Source organism: Rhincodon typus, chromosome 6 (assembly GCF_021869965.1).
Source record: "Rhincodon typus isolate 14 chromosome 6, sRhiTyp1.1, whole genome shotgun sequence".
Lineage (NCBI taxonomy): Eukaryota > Metazoa > Chordata > Chondrichthyes > Orectolobiformes > Rhincodontidae > Rhincodon > Rhincodon typus.
In genome coordinates, this window is record NC_063337.1 from 7,084,451 (window position 1) to 7,105,019 (window position 20,569).

The 20,569-nt window shown below is 41.0% G+C and overlaps 1 protein-coding gene across 4 annotated transcripts in view; it reads right to left on the bottom strand.

The window, feature by feature from the left end:
• LOC109939010 (serine/threonine-protein kinase PAK 1-like) overlaps positions 1 to 20,569 on the bottom strand; it is a 193,345-nt gene that overhangs the window by 151,589 nt on the left and 21,187 nt on the right. The window contains exon 1 of one of the 4 annotated variants that reach the window (XR_007262274.1): positions 5,220 to 5,644. The exons of the other annotated variants lie outside the window; for them this stretch is intronic. The gene's annotated coding sequence lies outside the window, so the exon portion shown is untranslated. Of the gene's footprint in view, positions 1 to 5,219; positions 5,645 to 20,569 lie in introns of those variants that run through there. 4 annotated transcript variants of the gene reach the window in all.

The window sequence follows — 20,569 nt, forward strand, 5'->3', positions numbered from 1 at the left end:
GAAAACATTTTGACTCAAGCTACCATGTTACAAATAGGAGTTTACAAATTGATGGCGCTATTGATCGACAGGAAGCAGCTGTTCTGCACAGCTGGCAAGCAAACACCCATTCCTGGATAAACTGATCCAACTGGTTAATTGAAATGAGGCATGCAGACATATGGGAACACCACCACCTCCAAGTTCCCCTCCGAGTCACTCACCATCCTCACTTGGAAATAGATCGTTGTTCCTTCACTGTCGCTGGGTCAAAATCCTGGAATTCCCTCCCTAACAGCATTGTGGGTCAACCCACAGCAGGAGGACTGCAGCGGTTCAAGAAGGCAGCTCACCACCACCTTCTCAAGGGGCAACTAGGGATGGGCAAGAAATGCTGGCCAGTCAGTGACACCCACATCCGACAAAAGAATAGAAAAAAAAAGTACACTTGCCTTCATTGGCCAGAACATCATATATAAAAGTTGGTAAGTGATGTCACAACTGTTTAACCTTTAATTAGGCCACATTTGGAACACTGCGTGCAGGCCTGGTCATCAGACTACCAAAAGGAAGTGGATGCTTTGGAGAGGGTGCAGAGAAAGTTTACCAGGATGTTGCCTGGTCTGGAGGGCTTTAGTTATGAGAATGTTGGGTAAACGGAGACAGAGGGGCAACTTGATAGAGGTCCACAAAATTATGAGACATAAATAGGGCGGATAGTCAGAGGTATTTTTCCCCTCCTAGGTGCAAAAGTCAACTACAAGTCAGTCCAAGTCGAGAGGGGAAAGTTTAGGGGAGAAGTGCGGCGGAAATTTTTCACAAAGTGGTGGGTGTCTGGAACGCACTGCCAGTGGAGGAAACAGGCATTTTAGCAACATTTAAGGCATATCTTGATAGACACTTGAATGGGAAGTGAACAGAGGGATAGAAAACACGCTTGGGCAATAAGTAGACGGTATAAATAAGGATAATGAATTAGCGCAGGCTTGGTGGGCCGAAGGGCCTGTTCCTGTGCTGTATTGCATTCATTTCCTTAATGAGGGTTCGTAGTCAATGGTGACAATAGCCGTAGACAGAGATGCATTCAGTTATGACTAATAACTCCAAGGACAGAAAACACATCAGCTGAGATTACAGTCATATTTCTTGAGACACTCTGTGCTTTGCTTGTGGCCCACTGAGTCAGCAGCTATGCACTATTGCTTGGACAAACCCAATATTTAAGAGAAAAACAAGTCTAATCTAAATCACAACAACTAATAACGACTGAACTATTCATGTAAAATTTTTCTCATTTCCAGAAAAGCTCCATCTACACCTCTACACAAAAAACCATTAGGTAAACTGTGGGGAAAAGAAGTATTAGCAGGGAATGGATAAAACATTGGCAGAAGTGGCAGCAGGCACAAGGTAAGAGTTTTTGTGAGCACTGATTAGGATGCATAGATATCAGCGTTGGGAATTTGCTTGTTTCTAATTTGCATTGATTAAATTCTGAAACTCAATGACAAATTGTCAAACTCACTGACAGTACTACACTACAAGGGAGCTTGGGAACTGCTGAACATTATAGACAAAACAAGAAGTGGCATCGTAACTGTTAGAGGAGTTGTAACACAGGCAAGTGGAAAGCATCACACATAGGAAGGAAACAATGGGCAGCATGTGTTACATGAATGCCATTGAAAGAGATAAAGAAGTAGTCACAACATTCAACAATGCAGAACAAAATGAAGTAAACTGGAAAAGTGAACATTGTTACCAAAGCGAGGGGAAAAGAGACGCACAATGTATTAACCTATATACGTAGACACATATATAGGGCTTCATTGAGGATTGCATCTGGCATGGATCAAGCTAAAACCAGGTGACTTGGCACAGGCCAGGGTTTGAATTTTCCTTAACTGTGGGGCACGGTTCACAAGTGTATGTGCCCAACGATCAGTCAGAACAGCTGTCCAAAATTTCTTCACTTAAAAAAGGACAGTGAACCTGTGGAATTCTCTATCAGCAAAGGCCAAGACAATTAATGTAAATCAAGAGAGAGAGATTGATAAATTTCTAGATTTTAAAAAGGTATGGGGAGAAAACAGGAATATAGCATCAATAGAGAGGATCAGTAATGATCCCATTGAATAGTGCAGCTAGAAGGACCGAATGGCCTATTCCGATTCCTAGTTTCTGTGTTTCCAACTACATGGTAGGGTTTGATATTTTTAGAAAGACGGGAAAGAAATGTACATTCAGTAGGGTAGCATCTTATTTCAACGAATTTCAACCTTATTCCACTTAAAAATAAATGCATTTGATGAAAATGTTGATTCTGTGTTGCGTACACGTATCACACTTGCCATCATCCGTCCTGGTGGTAACAATTCATTGTTATCTGCAAGTTTAATCTTTTGTTAAACTCGTGGGCTTACAGGAGATGCTAATGTTTAGCATCAAACCGCATCTGTTATATTCAGCCACTGAATCCACGACTGCTTCCCAGAGGATAAGCTCATCAACACAATACGGCAAAAATGTTTTGTTAGAAATCGTCAATTAAGCGGAAGCCAATGTCTCATGTGTGACATGAAAGAAGTCCCCCGCTAGCTCTGTATGTTGCATGCAATAGCAGATGGCTAAAAGAAGTTGCAAATACAATGGAGAGAGAGAGAGAGAGAGAGAGAGAGAGAGAGAGAGAGAGAGAGAGGAAAAAGAACAGAAAGGAGCAAAGAGGGAGTAAGATTGATCAAGAAACATCATAAAAGTAAACAGCAAATAATGAGCAAGACAGAGTGCAAGAAACTGAGGCCAGGAGAGCCAAAGGTAGAGAGAAAAGCACAAGAGAATAAATGAGAGACAGTGTCCATCTCAACAATCAGAGTACAAAGACCTTTGACAAAAAAAAGAACAAAAGCTATTGTTTTTCCACAGGGAATTATTTTCCTATCTAGACACTCAACCATTTCAAAACCAGAGTCATTTACATTATAAACTACCGCCTCGAATTTACTTCAAAATCCCAATGAAAAGGCAACCACCCTGCAGAGCACCCTGAGGCTACATCATTATGTTAGTTTAAAAAGTAATAAGTTTGAACACAATGTTATTACATCACCACAAGAACATGCTGCTGGTTTGCGATATGCAGGGAGCAGCCAGAAGGGTACAAAATTCTCCTCACTCCAGTATTTAAAAAAAATCCAGCAAAGTATACCCTGAAGTGACAGTCAACTATGAGATAGCAGTCCCTCAAAAATATCAAGCACCCTTTTCAGAGGAAGGTAACAGAAAGCAACAACAGGCCCCAAAACACACTCGGGCATCTGCCAGAAAATATTTTGTAGCAGATATGGTTATCAACAACAAAAATGTCAGAGATGCAGCTACAAATCTTTCCTCTGGGGAGTAAGAGATAGATAAAAATCACAAGTCTGTCAGCTGGCTAACAAAATCAATTAGTTTCAACTGAAAGCTTCCTGATGGGATGAAGCTATTACCTCAGATATAAAGAAGCAACGAACCAGGTTTCACCCAGTACACAGTCAGATCCACCATTCTCTGCAGAGCTACAGGTGCCTTGACCTTTATAGCCAATGTATCAAACATCAAACTTCACGCTTCAAATTTTCCAATATTCTCTCGATTCGAGGAAGGTTCCATTGGAATGGAAAATAGCAAATATTACTCCTTTCTTCAAAATGACAGATAGAAGGCAGGAAACAACAGATTTGTTCGTTTAACATCTGTTACAGGGAAGATAACGTTAACAGAAACAGCTGGAGAAACTCACCAGGTCTGGCAGAATCTGTGGGGAGAAAGCAGAGTTAACGTTCGTGTCAGAGACACAGCTGGTTTAGGGATAGAACCCCAGAGCTCAGACACTTGAAAGTGACTTAAATTGGATATGTTCAGGATTTTGACAGGACACTAATGTTTTATCCATTCCTTCAGCAGACGTCTGTTGTAAATACTTACACCGTCACCTCAGCTGATCCTTATTAATTCATCATAGAAAAAAACTCTTTCAAAATCTGTGCATGCTTATCTGCTCCACTGTTAAATAAAGCAACTGGGCCATAAACAGCAGGAAAAGAAAAAGCCATTCTGATTCCTTAACAGCAATGGTTGAAGGTGCTTTCAGGCATTTAATTTCTAAGTAATTGTACTTCAATGGGGCTTGCACAGATGTTGCCAAAAGGGAGCATTGAGTGTGGATTAAGGTCCTTCCCTCTCAAACACCAAACATCTTCTCACTTCGTATTTTATCTTAGAACAGTCTCAACTCTTCTATCTCTAATTATTACAACACAAAGGGTTGGCTACGCTCTGTGGTAGCACTCATACCTCAGGTTCAGAACGTCATAGGACAGGAGCAGAAGTAGTTCATCCCAGCCATCCAGTATGCTTCATCATACAATGCGGTTATGGCCAATTTGATAGTCCTCAAATCCACTTACTTGCCTTTTCCACAATCTCAATTTCATTACTGATTAAAAATCTGTATCTCAGCCTTGAATATACTTAACAATTTGAATCAGTTTTATTGTCACATGTACTGCAGAGTGAAAAGTTTATAAGTCGCCACTTACAGCATCATTTTATGTACAAGGCACCTAGGTACAGATTCTCCAGTACAAGTCCTTAGAAAGAAAAGCAAAACTAGAAAAAAAGAAGAAATAACAAGTCCAGCATTACAGATCATAGGAATAAATTAAAATGAAAAATGGAAAGTTCAGAATACCAGTCCTTCCAACCCCGTCCACACCGGCACCTTGCCTCCAGTCTACGCGAGGCCTTGAATCACCTCAATGCCTGAGGTCCACATTAAGGCCACACTGAGCCAAAAGACTACCACAGCAGGCTGGCAGAACACCACAAGATCTTCCCCTCTGCCCCAATTCTGGATGGTTATCCATTGATGTTCCCAATGCAGGATGTGCATTCAGCTGCCTGGGTGTTGAGCTTTGGATCCCCTCCCTTTCCATGTGCCCTTCTCTCGGTCCCTCTTCTCCTGCCTCTACAGACCTCTGTGATATAGTGAATTGATGAAATTCTATCTTCCAAGAGAAGAAATTCATCCTCATCGCCGTCTTAAATTGGCAACCTTTCACAATGAGATTGAAGCCCTCTGGGCCCAAGTCTCCAGCAAGAGGAAAACAACCTCTCCACATTACCTTGTCAGGCCCCTTGACAACGTTTCAAAACAGTTATCTTCCATTTTAAATGCAGTAAATACTGGTTTAACCTACCCAATCTCCCTTTGGAAGAAAATTCCTCTGTGTCCAGGGCCAACTTAGTATGCCTTCTCTGGATATCCTTCCTTGGTTAAGGGGATTCTTGGTACGGACTCACAACCACCTTGTAGAATTTTAGCAAGACTTCTCTCTTTTTAACACTCCATTTGCTTTGAAATAAATGTCAACATTCCACTTGTCTTCCCTGTGACTGACTAAATTTGGGCTCTGACCTTTTTGTGATTCATACATGGAAACCTCCAAATTCCCCTCTGCTGCAGCTTTCTGCAGTCTTTCTCCATTCAGATAATATTGGCTTGTCAAGTCTTCCTACCAAAGTATAGAACCTCATATCTTCCGCACAATATATTGCATTTTCCAAGGTTTTGCCCACTCATGTAATCCATCTATGTCACATCAGACTTCTTCCATAATCCTCACCACTTGTCTTCACACCTATTTTGGGATCTGCAAATGTGGCAACAGTACATGCACTTGCCTCATCCAAGTACTCTGGCATTTTCCCCGATTTTAATCTCTAAGGAGTCCATGTTCACTTTGGCATCTCTCTTTAAGATATCTTTCGTAGATTTTACCATCTATTATTTAATATTGCTCATGAGTTTACCCTCAAATCTATGTTCTTCCCCCACTATTTTTTTGGTCATCCATTTGTGACACAAACTTCAAAGAGTTATATAGCTGCACTCCTGGGTCTCTTTGTTCAACATTACCCGAAGCCTTACTTTTAAATTGTACAAGTCATGTCCCAGTTTTGTTTTACCAAAATGCAATACCTCATGTTTATCCAAATTAAACTCCATCTGCCACTCCTAAGCCCATTAATCCAATTGATCAAGATCTCTTTAATCTTAGATAACCTTCTTCACTGTCCACTATGCCACCAATCAGCAAACGTACCAACCATGCCTTCTATATTGTCATTTATCTAAAATGATTTAGATAAGAAGCAACAAAGGACCCAGCACCAAGCCCTTGGAACACCACTGGTCACAGGCCTCCAGTCCAAAAAACAACCCTCCACCATCACAATTTTCTGCTATTAAGTCAATTTATTAATCCAACTGGTAAGCTTACCCCAAATCCCATGTGATCTAACTTTACTAATTAGTATACCATGCAGACCTTTGTCAAAGGCTTTAGTTAAGTCCAAGTAAACAATGTCTACTGCTCTCCCCTCAAATCTTCTTGGTTACTTCCTCAAAAAACTCAAATCAAGTTTGAGAGAGACACCTTGCCTCGCACAAAAACCAAGCCAAATGTCCCATTCCCTGCCTCTCCAAATGCATAAAAATTTTATCCTTCAGAATCAGGTCCAACAACTTACTCACCAAAGTCAGACTGACAGGTCCACAGTTCCCAGGCTTCTCCTTACATCCCTTCTTAAACAAAGAAGGGCACAACATTAGCCACTCCAGCCATCCGGCACCTCACCGTAGTTATAGACGATACAAATACTTCTGCAAGGAAAAGTTCTGGCTGGCTGTATTCTGAATTTATCCCAGTCTTCGACAGCTTCAACAGAATCACAGTACAAGCCAGATTGTTGTCTGGTGAGCTCACCAGACATTCTCACACTCTCCCTCCCTCTTCTCCTCACACACATGTAAACACACCCACTCTCTGTATATTCCCTATACTCTTTCCCTCTCTATATCCACTTCTCCCTCTCTTCCCACTCCCTTTCTCTCCCACCCACCCCTCTTCACATGTCCCACTCCATCTGTCCCACAGCGGTCTCTCTCTCCCCTCCCACATTTTCTCAGCCCCTCCCATATTGTTGTGCGCTCTCTCTCTCTGCCACAGTTGGGAGTATATATGTAGATCTGTGGAAACGACCAGAAGTCTTTGACTGTATGGGGAATAAAACTGTTTGCAGAAAATTATAGCAGTCTAGTGTTAACGATTGCCTAGCAACCCTGGCTGGGCTTGGTTTTCTGTCATGCATCTGGGAAGGGCTAAAAGAAAGTTAGCATTTGGAAAAAGTAACAGCGGCAGTAAACAAGTGAACCAGCTGTACCTGTCCCTGTCTTTTAATTCAAGTCAGAAAGAAACAGAAGGTTTGGTTTCATAGAACCTATTTCACAATCCAAAAATTCCCAAAAAAAAAAAAAATACTTCACTGACAATTTACTATTTTATAGGTGTAGTCACCTTTCAAACGTGGGAAGCATCACAGCCACTTGGCTTACAGCATGACCCCACAAACAATTACATGGTAATGACATTGATGAATGTGGGGAACAGCAATTATTGCCCATCCCAAGTTGCCTTTGCAAAGGTGAAGGCGAGCTGCCTTCTGGAACCATAGCAGTCCATGTCGGTTGACCCATAAGCCAAGAGGGAGAGAATCCCAGGATTTTGACCCAAATGTCACTGAAAGAACGGTGATATGCCATATTGCCAAAATCGGGATGGGGAGTGGTTTGGAGAAGAATCTGGAGAGGGTGGTATTCGCATGCATCTGCTGTCCTTATTCTTTGAGATGGAAGTGGTTGTGGGTTTGGAAGATGTTGTCAGAGGATCTTTGGTGATTTTTAGATGGTATACACTGCTGCTACCAGGCATTTGTTTTGGAGGAAGTGGATGTTTGTGAAAGTAGTGCCAATCAAGCAGGCTGCTTTGTCCTAGATGAATGATGAGCTGGAGTGTTGTTGGAGCGGCTTTCATCCTCTTGTTCTTTCTGACAATGACTGAAAGCAACCTGGTTCCATCTCTCTTGGTATATTCTTTTAAACTGTGAAATACTCCTGTCAATTAGAATCTGAAGTTATACAATAGCAAAACAGAACCAATTCTTCAAGTCTTTCTTCGAATTTCCTTATGCCTGGGCTGGATGAGTTGCAGAAATAAAGGAGGGGTGAGGGCGTCAGAACATAACGATAATATAAGATAATTTGAAGTACGAAAGGGCCAGGGTCTAATAAAAGGGTCAGTGAGAAAAGGGTCATTATTGCCAAAGGACCTGGTATACAATAGAATAAAGCAATGGCATTTTGGACGGAGATAGGTAGTCTAGAGATTGTGAAGTCAGATGATGGGGGTCTAACAAGGTTGCAGAGTTGAAGTTATTTTTAAAAGAACAGCTTGTTGTACAAGATATAGTTCCGAAGTAGTTAATGTTCATGGTACATTGGGCTCCACCCAATCTGCTAATGACTCCAAAGAGTCCTTATGCCTAGCAAGTTAATATAAACTGTACCTATTGCCATTATTCAGTAAACTACCTTGTTTACGAAGATAAGTGCTTCTTCTGTTTAGGCTCACCAGTGGCCTATCCTCTGCCACTGATAATTGGACAAGCTGTAGACTCAGCATTAAGAAACCCACTGACACCACAGGCAACATAAGTGTATCTGAAAATACAACATGTTACTAACGTAGATGTTGTGAAGACTTATGGAGCCCCATGACACAATACAGCCTTGACCTTGAAAAATTTTTTTTCAACTTTCTACACAAGTCGTCTTAGCAAAGTGTCTCCAGAGTGCTATCTAAGTTAATTACTGCTTCTTCTGAAATATATAACAGATCAGCTTTGTGACAAGAGTTGGAGTTTGCAGAGAGTTATGCAAAATGCACTGAACAAAAGAAGGCTGGGGTCTGTGGGCTAGAGTCATATTTTGAGAAATATTTCAAACCCTTTATATTTCACCTCTGATTACTAGTACAGGTGCTGTTCCCTCACTAGACTTGATAACCAGTCTCTGAAGTATATGCAGCAGGGTCTTATGCATGAAAGAGAAAGGAAATATAGCGAAACATATAGTGATGTCCCTCTGATCGTTTTGGCTGAATGCACTTCCAAGTGAGATACAAACAAGCCTCAAGGCTCAATCCTCACTATTTACTGATCAGATGGACAAAATTGACTCAGTCTCTATTTTCTCAGAAGAGACAGAGAAATACACAGAATTGGGGGATGGGGGCAGGGGGAATGGAGTAAGGAAGAATTATAGAATCCCTCCAATGCAGACAGAGGCCATTCGGCCCATCAAGTCTGCATCAACACTCCAAACAGCATCCCACCACACCCACATCTCCCTCACCAATCCCCACCCTATCCCTGTAACCCTGCCTTTCCCATGGCTAACGCACCTAGCCTGCACATCCCTGGACACTATGGGCAATTTAGCATGGCCAATCCACTCTAACCTGCACATCTTTGGACTGTGGGAGGAAACCAGAGCACCTGGTGGAAACCCACATATTGTACCAACAAAGTACATTAAACTGTTTTTTGCAGCACATAATTTGGTTTGGATGCCAGATGTCATATGAACAGCAGGCCAAGTAGCAGTAAAGGTGAGTGTAGGACAAAGGATATATCCAGAGTGTATCAAAGGTGATTTTCATTTCATTTACATACCGACTGGAAAAATCAGATAGGCAAGGGTCACATGGAAGAAGAATTTGTAGAGTGCCTCCCTAACCTGTCCGTCCTTCCTCCCACCTCCTCACCTTTACTGCTACTTGGCCTGCTGTGTTCATCCAGCTCTACCACCTTGTTATCTCAGATTCTCCAGCATCAGCAGTTCCCACTATCTCTAGACCAGCTTTCTGTTTTTATTATGGCAGAATTTCAAACCTAGTTTGAGGGAGAGAAACCCAGGTCTCAAACCAGTATCCAAAAAACTTAAATAAGGACAATCATGAATACTGGGCTGACCATTTAGGACCAAGCTGAGGAATAATATCTTTACTCAAAGGCTAGCGAACTTGTGGAATTCTTGACCACAGAAGGTTGTGGAGGCCAAGTTACTGATTAGATTCAGAGGAGGAGAAATGATAAATTTCTACATCTTAAAAGGGCATCAATGGACATGGGGAGGAAACAGGAATATCAAGAGACAGGATAACCATGATAACAATGAATGGGGTGCTGGCTCCAAAAGAAAAAGGGGCAAATGGCCTACCCTTCCTCCTGGTTTCTGCATTTCTAACTACAGAGGTATTAACAAAGAATAACCTAGACCAAGGTGGGAAAACAGGCCAAGAGGAAAGTCAGCAGACAAGCTGTGGCTGATATTTAAACATTTACTTCATAATGCTCTGTAGAAATTTATTCTGGTCAAAAAGAAGGGTCCGTTATGAGGAACTACCCGTGCTCCACAAAACAGGGAGTCAGGGAGAGCATCCAATCAAAAACTAACTTGTACAAAGCAGTGACAATTAATGGTAAACCAGAGGATTGGAATTTCTTTTTCTAACAAAAGGCACAAGTAGATTACTTAAAAAAAGCAATTAAGAAGGAAGAAAATTGTTTACCCAATTAGCCTAATGTCTATTGTTGGGAAAATGCTAGAGCTAATTATTAAGGGAGAAAAAGCAGCTTATTTAGAAAGCCTTAATGCAACCATTTTGTGAAAGGGAAAACATCGTTGACAAGTTTGCTAGAGGTCTTCCAGGACATGACAAGCAAGGTTGATAAAGAAGCAGCTGTAGGTGCAGGGTGTTTGGATTTCCAGGAGGCAGAAGGTGGTCAAATAAAACATTATTGCACGAGATGGGAGCTCAAGGTATTAGGGTAATGTATCAGCATGGATTGAGGATTAGTTTACACACAGGAGACGGTGGGGTGGGGGGGCATTAATGTGTCTCTTTCAGATTGGAAATAGGTAACCAGTGAAGCAGCACAGAGATTAGTCCTAGGGCCTCAACTACTTACTATCTGTATTATTGATTTGGAGGAGGGGGCAGAATGTAATGTGTCCATTTTGCTGATGGTATAAAAATGAGGCAGGAGGGCACGTTGTGATGAGGACATCAGGAATCTGCAAGAGAATATGGTTAGGTTTGAGTAATTGAACAAAATTCTGGCAGATAAAATTTATTGTAGGAAAGTATGTGGTCATGAACTTTAAAGGGAAGAATTCCAGACAATCTACTGTTTAAATGGAGAGATTCCAAAAAGGTGTAGTGCAGAGGGATCTGGGTGTACCTCTGCATGAAATACAAACTGAGCACGCAGGTGCAGCAAGTAATGAAGACAAATTGAATTTTGGTCTTTATTGCTAGGGATTAGAGTTTATAAACAGGGAAGTCTTATTATAACCATACAGGGTTACTGGAGGGCTATGTACAGTTTTGGATCCTGTATTTAAGAGTGGATTTTTTGGTATTGGAGGCAGCTCAAACGAAATTCACTAGGCCGATTCCTGCAATAAAGGGTTTTACTTAGGACTTTATTCATTAGAGTTTAGAAAAATGAAGGCAGATCTTATTAAAATATACGAGATTCTGAGGGGCACAGATGTTGAGAAGACGTTTCCACTAGTGGGGAAAATCACAAATCATGGAACAGAGACACAGAATAAGGAGATATTCATTTAAAACTGATATCTGAAGGAATTTCTTCTGAGAGTAATGATGCCTTGAATTCTCTACCCCAGTGCGTGTGAAGGCTAAGTCACAAAGGATTTAAAGCTGAGGTAGATTCATTTTTTTTTGGAAATAGACAAGTTGAGGTCTATGAGGAGCCAGCTTGAAAGAGTTGAGGCCAGATTAGCAATGATTTTATAGAATGATGGGGGTGGGCTAGAGGGACTGAATGGCCTATTCTTGCTACTATTTCTTATGTTCTAGTGTTAATAGTGGAATCCCTTCAACATCGAGATCATACTGACTAAAATAATCAACAGAACGTAAAGTTAAAAGGATGTCAAGAACGGTCAACTCAGCTATTAAAGGGAACGCCCAATCTGGTAAAGAATGAATTCAAACTCAGTGCGCGGAACGACGTTTGCGTGAATTGGTCAACTTTTGGAAGAAACTTATATACCAGGAAGTGGATGTGGTTGCTGGAGATTTTTTTCTGGATCAGTAGCTAACATGGGACAAATTTCACCTCAAATCAGAAAAACAACCAATTTCAGATCTTGGAAGTTAGTAGAAGTGAGTCTAAAAGTCAGGTTAGATTTGATTAAATTAACTTTAAACTTGAAAAAAATTCACAAAAATCTACGTGAATAAACTGAAGTAACATTTTATGTACAACATATGGAACAGACACATTGTGACATCATTCAGTGACTTGCTTCTATTTAAAAATAACTGTAAACATTTTGAAGCCAAAAAAATAAAATGACTCATGGCAGGTTACAGGTCTTAATTTATTCAGCACGATCTCCTCTGTGAATGCAGCACTACAGAACACTTGTCTTGCAATTACTGCAAAGATTAGATACAGAATTGCAGTGCTCACACAAAAATCCAAGTGACTCTAGTTTAAATACACAGTGAAACCTGACACCGTAGCAAATGCAGTTTAAATCTTCAACTATAAGCTATTCAAGCTCTACAATGCCCTGAATCGAACTTATACTGCTTTGTACCCTCTCCCCGCTACCTCCCACAATAATTGCCAGCCATGCTTTCAGCCATTTGATCCACATGTACTGGCACTCCCTGTTAAAATCCTCTCTCTCCTTGTTTCTTCCTAAAAAAAAAACTGATTAAATTATTAGGATTTATTATGGCCAATATAGCTTGGTGCCCATTTTTTGTTTCCACAACTACGCCTCTGAAGAAATGGCATTTTGAAGATGCTGTATAAATGGAAGTTATAGTGAAGGATGCTCCTGCTGTGGGTAGTCATAGCAATCTCACCCTTTTGATGTCTCGATCTCAAACTCTTGCTGTTCAGACCCAACTTTTTTTTTCCTGGGTACTTTTCTCTATTAATCCCATCCCCACAATTTCCACTCACTCAAAATAAGTTTCATGCTGAGCATGAAGCTACAAGACTGCATAATAATTCGGGAGAATAAACATTTCAATCGTATTGGTGTCCTTTTAAGACTGACTATTTGTGCCTGTAAAATCACCTAAAAACTCACCTGCTGCTGAAAACCTCATCATGCCTTTATTACCTTTAGACTGGATGACTCCATTGCAGTCCTGACTGGTCTCCCACATTTAACCTTTCATACATTTGAAGCATCCAAAACGCTGTTGCCCTCTTAACTCCTAGCAGATTCTATTGCCTTACTGTCCCCCTGCTCCCTTTTCTACATAGGAAGCCACATCTCAGTTTTAAAAGTTGTCACCCCGGTTTTCAAATCCCTCCCTATATCTGTACTCTCCTCAGGTCCCACAACCCCTTCTGCATTGCTCTGACTCCAGTCTTTTGTGCACCCAATTTTAAATTACTCCTGTTTAACCTGCCCCATGCCTGCACTTCCCAAAGTGGGGGTCAGGAGCGGAAAGTTTGGAGTCATGAGCTCCAAAAAGAAGTGACAGCTGAACACTCTGTTCAACACCTTCTCACCCTCGCTGACAGTACTCAGCAAGAAGCTGCAGCAATGTTCAAATGTCAAAATGGGACAGATTTGGGAAGGTCCACCATAAGCTCCAAAATTCTTTCCCTACAACTCAACTTCCTGCCATAAAGCACATCTTAAAACATCTTTGACCAAGCTTTGAGTCATTGGACCGATACAGCACATGGCTCAACATTGTAAAACAATGCCACTGTGAAGCTCCTTGGAGTTTTAAAATATTAAAAAGTGCGATATGAAACCCAGAAAAGCTCCCAAGTTTGATTTGGGTTGGGAGGGGGTTGATGAACTTTGCATCCAGGGTTAGATCATTCCAATGGCCAAGAATGAACTGCAGTGGATTAAGATCTCTTACTAGGCACAGTGCCAAATATAACTGGTAAGTCAGTCAAAACTACAGTGTCTTAGAAATCAAAAAATGATCAAGTGGTCTTTACAACAACTGGTGCCAAGATTCCTTTGCCAGTATATTTCACTTCAGATTATCAAATAACTATCATTTTGCTGTCTTTGGAATCTTGCTGTGTGTAAATTGCAGTGCAGGAAACAAAGCAGCCAATGTCAATGTTCAATGTTCAAAGTGTTCCTCACTGACTAAACAGCAGGACAATCATAATGTTGTGAAAGATGCTTTATGTCTTACTTTAAATCTCGCTGTACTCCCCATCCTGCACTAAGTTGTGCCACCTACATTATTTGCACAATTTACCCACAGTTCTAAGCATAGCCAAGTAGTCCCAACTGAAGCATGTTACATTATCCTTCCTTCTGCTGAAAATAGACTCTCATCTTCTGCATTTTAATCGACATAGGCCCCGTGAGAGAGAGAGTTGAATAACTTGTATTGAACATGCCCAGGCACATTTGTAAATTAAAACATGGATAAATACTGCCCATTCAGCCCACAAATGAGAGAGTTTAAACTTGCTTTGCCAAAATTTATCTCCATACACATCAAATGAGGTATCCAGGAGCCCAAAAGGAACTAGTCTTAAAAGCCATTGCCACAATATTACATGAACAAATTAGGCCTGTGAAAACAGCAAAATAAAAAATGAATACTTGAACACAGATCAATCAAACACCTTTTTGAAAATGAAACAACGACAGCAGCCTGGTGTGTTCAATTCAGAGTCAGTTGATGCAAATTAATGGATAATTCTACTTTGTTGGTTCTACATTTTAAAATTTAAAAATACCATTTTCACAGCACCAGCAGCAAAACTTTCACATGGAATTTAAAAAGTTATAAAATAATTGGCTACTGGGGGTAGAAAGCAACAGCGGGGTTGTGTTGTGCAGTTACAGTGAAAGCATTGAGATTTGGAGCCTGCAAGATTTTTGGCTTGCTTTTGAATCATGGTTAAATGTTAGAGATTCATAAAACAATTAAGACAACCGATCTGACTAAGCATTTGATGCTCTGACCTTCCTAGAACCTGGGATGAAAACAAGCACTTTCATAATTATAGTGCCTCTCACATCCTTAAGATGTCATGCAGTGTTTCAGAGCCAGCAATTTCTTTTGACAGCAAATGCGGCAGCCAATTATGCAGAGCAAGGTCCAGTGAATTATACAGAAATAAACAGTTAGTCAGTTCTTGGTGGCGATGACGGAGGAATGCATGCTACCTGGAGATCTTTCACATCCTCTTTAAAAACTCAGAACTTTGTTTCTGATATCTCTTCCGAAAGATAGCATGCTTAATAATGCAACATTCCCTCTTCACAGCCAAAAAATGGGCAGGGACAAGCCAGCAGGTCAGAGAGCAAGTTAGAGCCAGTGACAGAACTATAGCATTTTGGGTCTAGTTCAGTTGCTTAATGCCGTGGGATTTACAACTCCCAGAATAGAATGGTTTGACTGAAATAATACAAATGATCAAAATGTCAACTTTTATTTTACTTGCTGCAGGTTATCCAACAGGATGGATTGCTGCAAGTACAATTAATTCAATAAAAAAAAAGACAGGCTGCCAAAAAAAAAAAAAAAAAAAATTCTATACACAGTGCTACAGACACAAGATGGGATTTTTAAAAGGGAAAACTCCGTAAAGAGGATTATTTCAACATGAAATGCTGGAGTATAGGCTCATTTTAAACTGAAAATCACTAAGCTGAGTCTAGAGTAGTTGACATGAAGTTATGAAAAGCACCTCCCCAGACCACCAAAAGGAATATTTTAAGGAGTTGCTTAAAGGGGAAAAGCAAGCAAGAGTGGCAAAGGCTTTGGGGAATTCTAAAGCTTGATATCCAGTTCACAACAACAGTTCTGAGGGTCACTGGGATCCAAAACGTTAACACTGTTTTTTCCTTCACAGATGCTGCCAGACCTGCTGAGCTTTTCTAGCAACTTTGTTTTTGTTTCTGATTTACAGCATCTGCAGTTCTTTCAGTTTTTACTTAATATCCAGTTAACTGATAGACACTAACCAGTGAGCGATTAAAAATCAGGGATGACCAAACCATCATGATTGAATGAGTGCCGATATCTCTGAAGGTTCAGAGGTTTGAGGAGATTACAGAGGACAGAGACAGAGGAGGTCACTGAGGAATTTGAAAACAAGCTTGAGAATTTTAATGTAGAGACGTTGCTTAGCCGGGAGTCAACACAGGTTAGCGAGCACAGGACTGATGGGTGCACAGAACTTGGAGCAAGTTAGTGCATGACCTGGGTTTGCATGACCTCAAAATTTGGGAAAGGTCTAATGAGGGACACTGGCCAGGAATGTATTGGAATAAATCAAAATCCAGAGGAGTTGACAAAGGCAAATTCTCTAGGTTGTTAGTCCAGGCTTTAGAACCTAGTACTGTCACTCAAACACTGCACTTCCATACCGTGCAAACTCAAAAGTACTTTTACCTATAGGTTTCACCTTTTAGTTGAAGGGAATAGGTCACACTTAAGCATCACTATGATGTGGAGGTGCTGCTGTTGGACTGGGGTGGACAAAGGTCAGAAGTCACACAACACCAGGTTATAGCCCAACAGGTTTATTTGAAATCACAAGCTTTCAAAGAACTGCTCCTTCATCAGGTGCAGTGAAGAGAGCACCCAAGCACAGACTTTATAATCAGAGAGATCAAAAGATCATTGAAAATGGGATTAGTGGAGTGTCAACAGGCAGAATAATAGGTCTTCGCAGGTGATCAAGAGTGTCTGACAGTGCAAGTAAAGTGTCAACAGCTGAATAACAAATGAAGGATGACCTATAATCCGATTAAATGAGGCAGATAGATAATTACAAAAAATTAAAAATAAGGTGGTGCTGGAGACCAACCAAATGACTGGAACAACATGACAGGAACAACAAGAGTCACATGCTGAGGGTCTAACCAAAGTAACAAGTAATCCAAAACGGTGCAAACTAATTAAAGTGGAGAGATCATAACTGATCAATGTGGTGTCAAAACAGGACAGTAAAGGAAGATTTTACAGAACAGTGTGGTGGGGTCACATGTAGCACAACATGAACCCAAGGTCATGGTTGAGGCCATCTTCACGGATATGGAACTTAGCTATCAGTTTCTGCTTGGTGATTCTGCTTTGTTGTGTATTCTAAAGGCCACCTTCCCAAAGGTCAGAGGCTGAATGTCCTTGAACACTGAAGTGTTCCTCGACTGGGAGGGAGCATTCCTGCCTGGCAATTATTGCACAGTGTCTATTCATCCATCGTCATAGCGTCAGCATGGTCTCACCAACATACCATCGCCTTGGGGCATCCTTTCCTGTAGCGTATGAGATAGATAACATTGGCCAAGTCACGTGAGTATCTGTCACGTAACTGGTGGGTGGTAGGTCCCATGTGTGATGGTAGTGTCCATGTCGATGACCAAGCAGACAGTGAGAGTAAAGGTTGCCGTGGCAGGGTTGCATGCTGTTGCGGTTGATGTTGTCCTGAAGGCTGGGTAGTATACCGTGCACGATGGTCTGTTTAAAGGTTTGGCAGTTGTTTGAAGGCAATAAGTGGAGGTGTAGGGATGATCTTGGCAAAATGTTTGTCATCATTGATGACATGTTGAAGTGTCTCCACTCTGAGGAAGTACTGGACAAAAGGGTACTCTATCAGTTGTATCCCGAGTCTCTCGAGGAGTTCGTTGCAGCTTTTTTGCTGTGGCACGTCAGAACTAGTAATCGATGTGTTGAACTTCATATCCCATTCTTACAAGGACGTCTTTCAGCTTCTTTACATGCCCATCGCAGCAGATCCTGTGTATGCACAGGCCATGTCCATAGGGGATGGCTTCTTTAACATGTTTAGGGTGGAAGCTAGAGAAGTGCAGCATCGTGAGGTTACCTGTGGGCTTGTGGCAGAGTGAGGTACTGAGGTGTCTGTCCTCGATGGAGATACGCGTCCAAGAATGAGACGGATTCCGAAGAGCAGTCCATGGTATGTCTGATGGTAGGATGAAACTTGTTGATATCGTTATGTAGACATTTCAGTGATTTCTCACCATAAGTTCAAAAGAAGAAAATATCTGGTATATAGTGTTGGTTGGAAGTCCTGCTCAAACTGGTGCATGAAAATGTTGGCATATTGAGGTACAAATTTGGTCCCCATGGCTGTTCCACATGCCTGGATGAAGTCCCCAGTCGAGGAACACTTCAGTGGTCAAGGACATTCAGCCTCTGATCTTCAGGTAAGTGTCCAAGATACTCAACAAAGCAGAATGACCAAGCAGAAACTGAGAGCCAAGTTCCATATCCATGAAGACAGCCTCAACCATGATCTTGGATTCATGTTGCACTAAGTGTGACCCCACCACACCATTCTGTAAAATCTTCCTTACTGTCCTGTTTTGACACCATCACCTTCATTACTTGTTATGATCTCTCTACCTTCATTAGTTTATACAGTTTTGGATTACTTATTACTTTGATAGACCTCAGCATGTGACTCTTAAACCTATCATGTTATTCCAGTCATTTGGTTGGTCTCCAGCACCACTTATTTTTAAATTTTTTGTAATTATCTGTCTGCCTCATTTAATCGGATTATAGGTCATCCCTTCATTTGTTATTCAGCTGTTGACACTTTACTCACACTGTCAGGCCTGATCATCTGCAGAGACCTATTATTCTGCCTGTTGACACTCCACTTATCTCATTTTCTATGACCTTTTGATCTTTCTAATTATAAAGTCTGTGCCTGGGTGCTCTCTTCACTGCACCCGATGGAGCAGTGCTTTGAAAGCTGGTGCTTTCAAATAAACCTGTTGGGCTACAACCTGGTGTTGTGTGACTTTTGACCTTAAGCATCACTCGTTGTCCTACAGCACATAAAAAGTACAAGAGACCTTGCCGGTCTTGTCTTTAAGGAGCTGTAGCCTGCAATGATCTCCAGATGAGGACAAGTAGTGGAAACCATACAACATTTTGCCTTTCCGTAACAACACCACACCACACAGTTCTACAAGATCTGCTACACTAACCTGAAGAAATAAAGACTAAACCACAAAGCCTGTTGGATTGTCAAGTGCTACAGTGCATTGGGAAGGGCATGACAGGCCCTACATGTATGCAAGTGTTTGTTATGACCCAATTACACACTCCCTTTACCAACTCAAGGCATTAACCGCTTAATTCCACGGCATTAATGTATGTTTACAGGCTTTTTGACCCCATTGTGCCTGAACTAATTTCTTTGAAAGAGCAACCCAAACAGTTCTACTATACACATGCAAAAATTTGGCTGAATAATACCACGTATATCCAATTCACTATTGAAGGCCATCAATTCCTGCTCACAACAAAACATTGTTTAAATATGAAGATTTACTTTCTAAGAGTCTTCAAAAATTTCCATTTGTTTATAAAACCATTAGCTGTAATATCAGATTGTTGGAAGCATCCAAGTTGTAGTTTGTGATAACCTTTTAACATGAGAATACATTATGAAACAGCAAAGAGTGGTATCAGGACATATTCTTGGTAGTTCCAAAGGCTATCAACTTTAATAATCATACATTGGGACTTAATTGTGCAGTGCACCACACATATAGTCAGCCATTTTAATTTTACATGCTAATTTCTTGAGGGACCTTTATAAAAGCCTTCTGAAAGTCTATGTAAAAAAAAACAAACAAACATTCATGAGCTCCCTCTTAAAAACTGTATTAATTAATTCCTTCTTGAATACATTCAAAGATTTGACCTCAACCTCCACCTATGGCACAGAATTTCACAGGCTCACAACTCTTAGGTGAAGGAGCTTCTCCTCATCTCAGTCCTAAATGGCCTAACCCATATCCTTAGACTTAGGAGTTGTTAACTCCTCAGTGATTGAGCAAAATTACTGCAGTATATAGCTTAGCCAGGAGAAAGAAATCCATACTTATGCTGTTTGTTAATTTCATATCATGATAATGATTTATAGTCAAACTTAATTCGCTATTGCCACGTACGACAAACACAGTAATGTCAGAAACAAAAACAGCAGTTGCGGGAAAAGCTCAGCAGGTCTGGTAGCATCTGCGAAGAAAAAATAAATCAGAATTAACGTTTTGGGTCCAGTGACCCTTACTCAGAACTGAGGAAACACAGCAATGTTTGAACCACAGCCTCAAAAAAAAAAAAAACACGTGAACAGAATAAGCAGTGTCTATCTTTGTTCTCTTTAAATTAAGGGAGGAATATCAGCCTAAGTACCAGAAGGATTTGAAAAAAAATCTGGGAGTCCTTGACAATCTGCTACTTTAACCTGAACGAATAGAGACATTGGTTTGAAGTTCTAACAAAGTCAAAGTGGCATATCCTCATTGAAGGATAAATTGGGTGCTCAAGTGTGTGATACAGGCCAGTTGAACTCCAGATCTGCTAACTTTAAGGTGTGAGAATACCATCAAAATGAGCCACAATGATATTTGCATTGTGGCCAATACACTGTAGGAAAACAGCACCTGCTATGATGTGGTTCAATTTCAAATGCCCCAGTAACTTTAGAGGGGCTCCAATAGAGCCTGTATTGTAGGGGCAACAAAACATTGCTCACCAAGCCTCCACTTCATGCTCACCCAAGCGCACCTTGTCTCAACTCATTTGCTGCTGAAACTCTTGTGCATGCC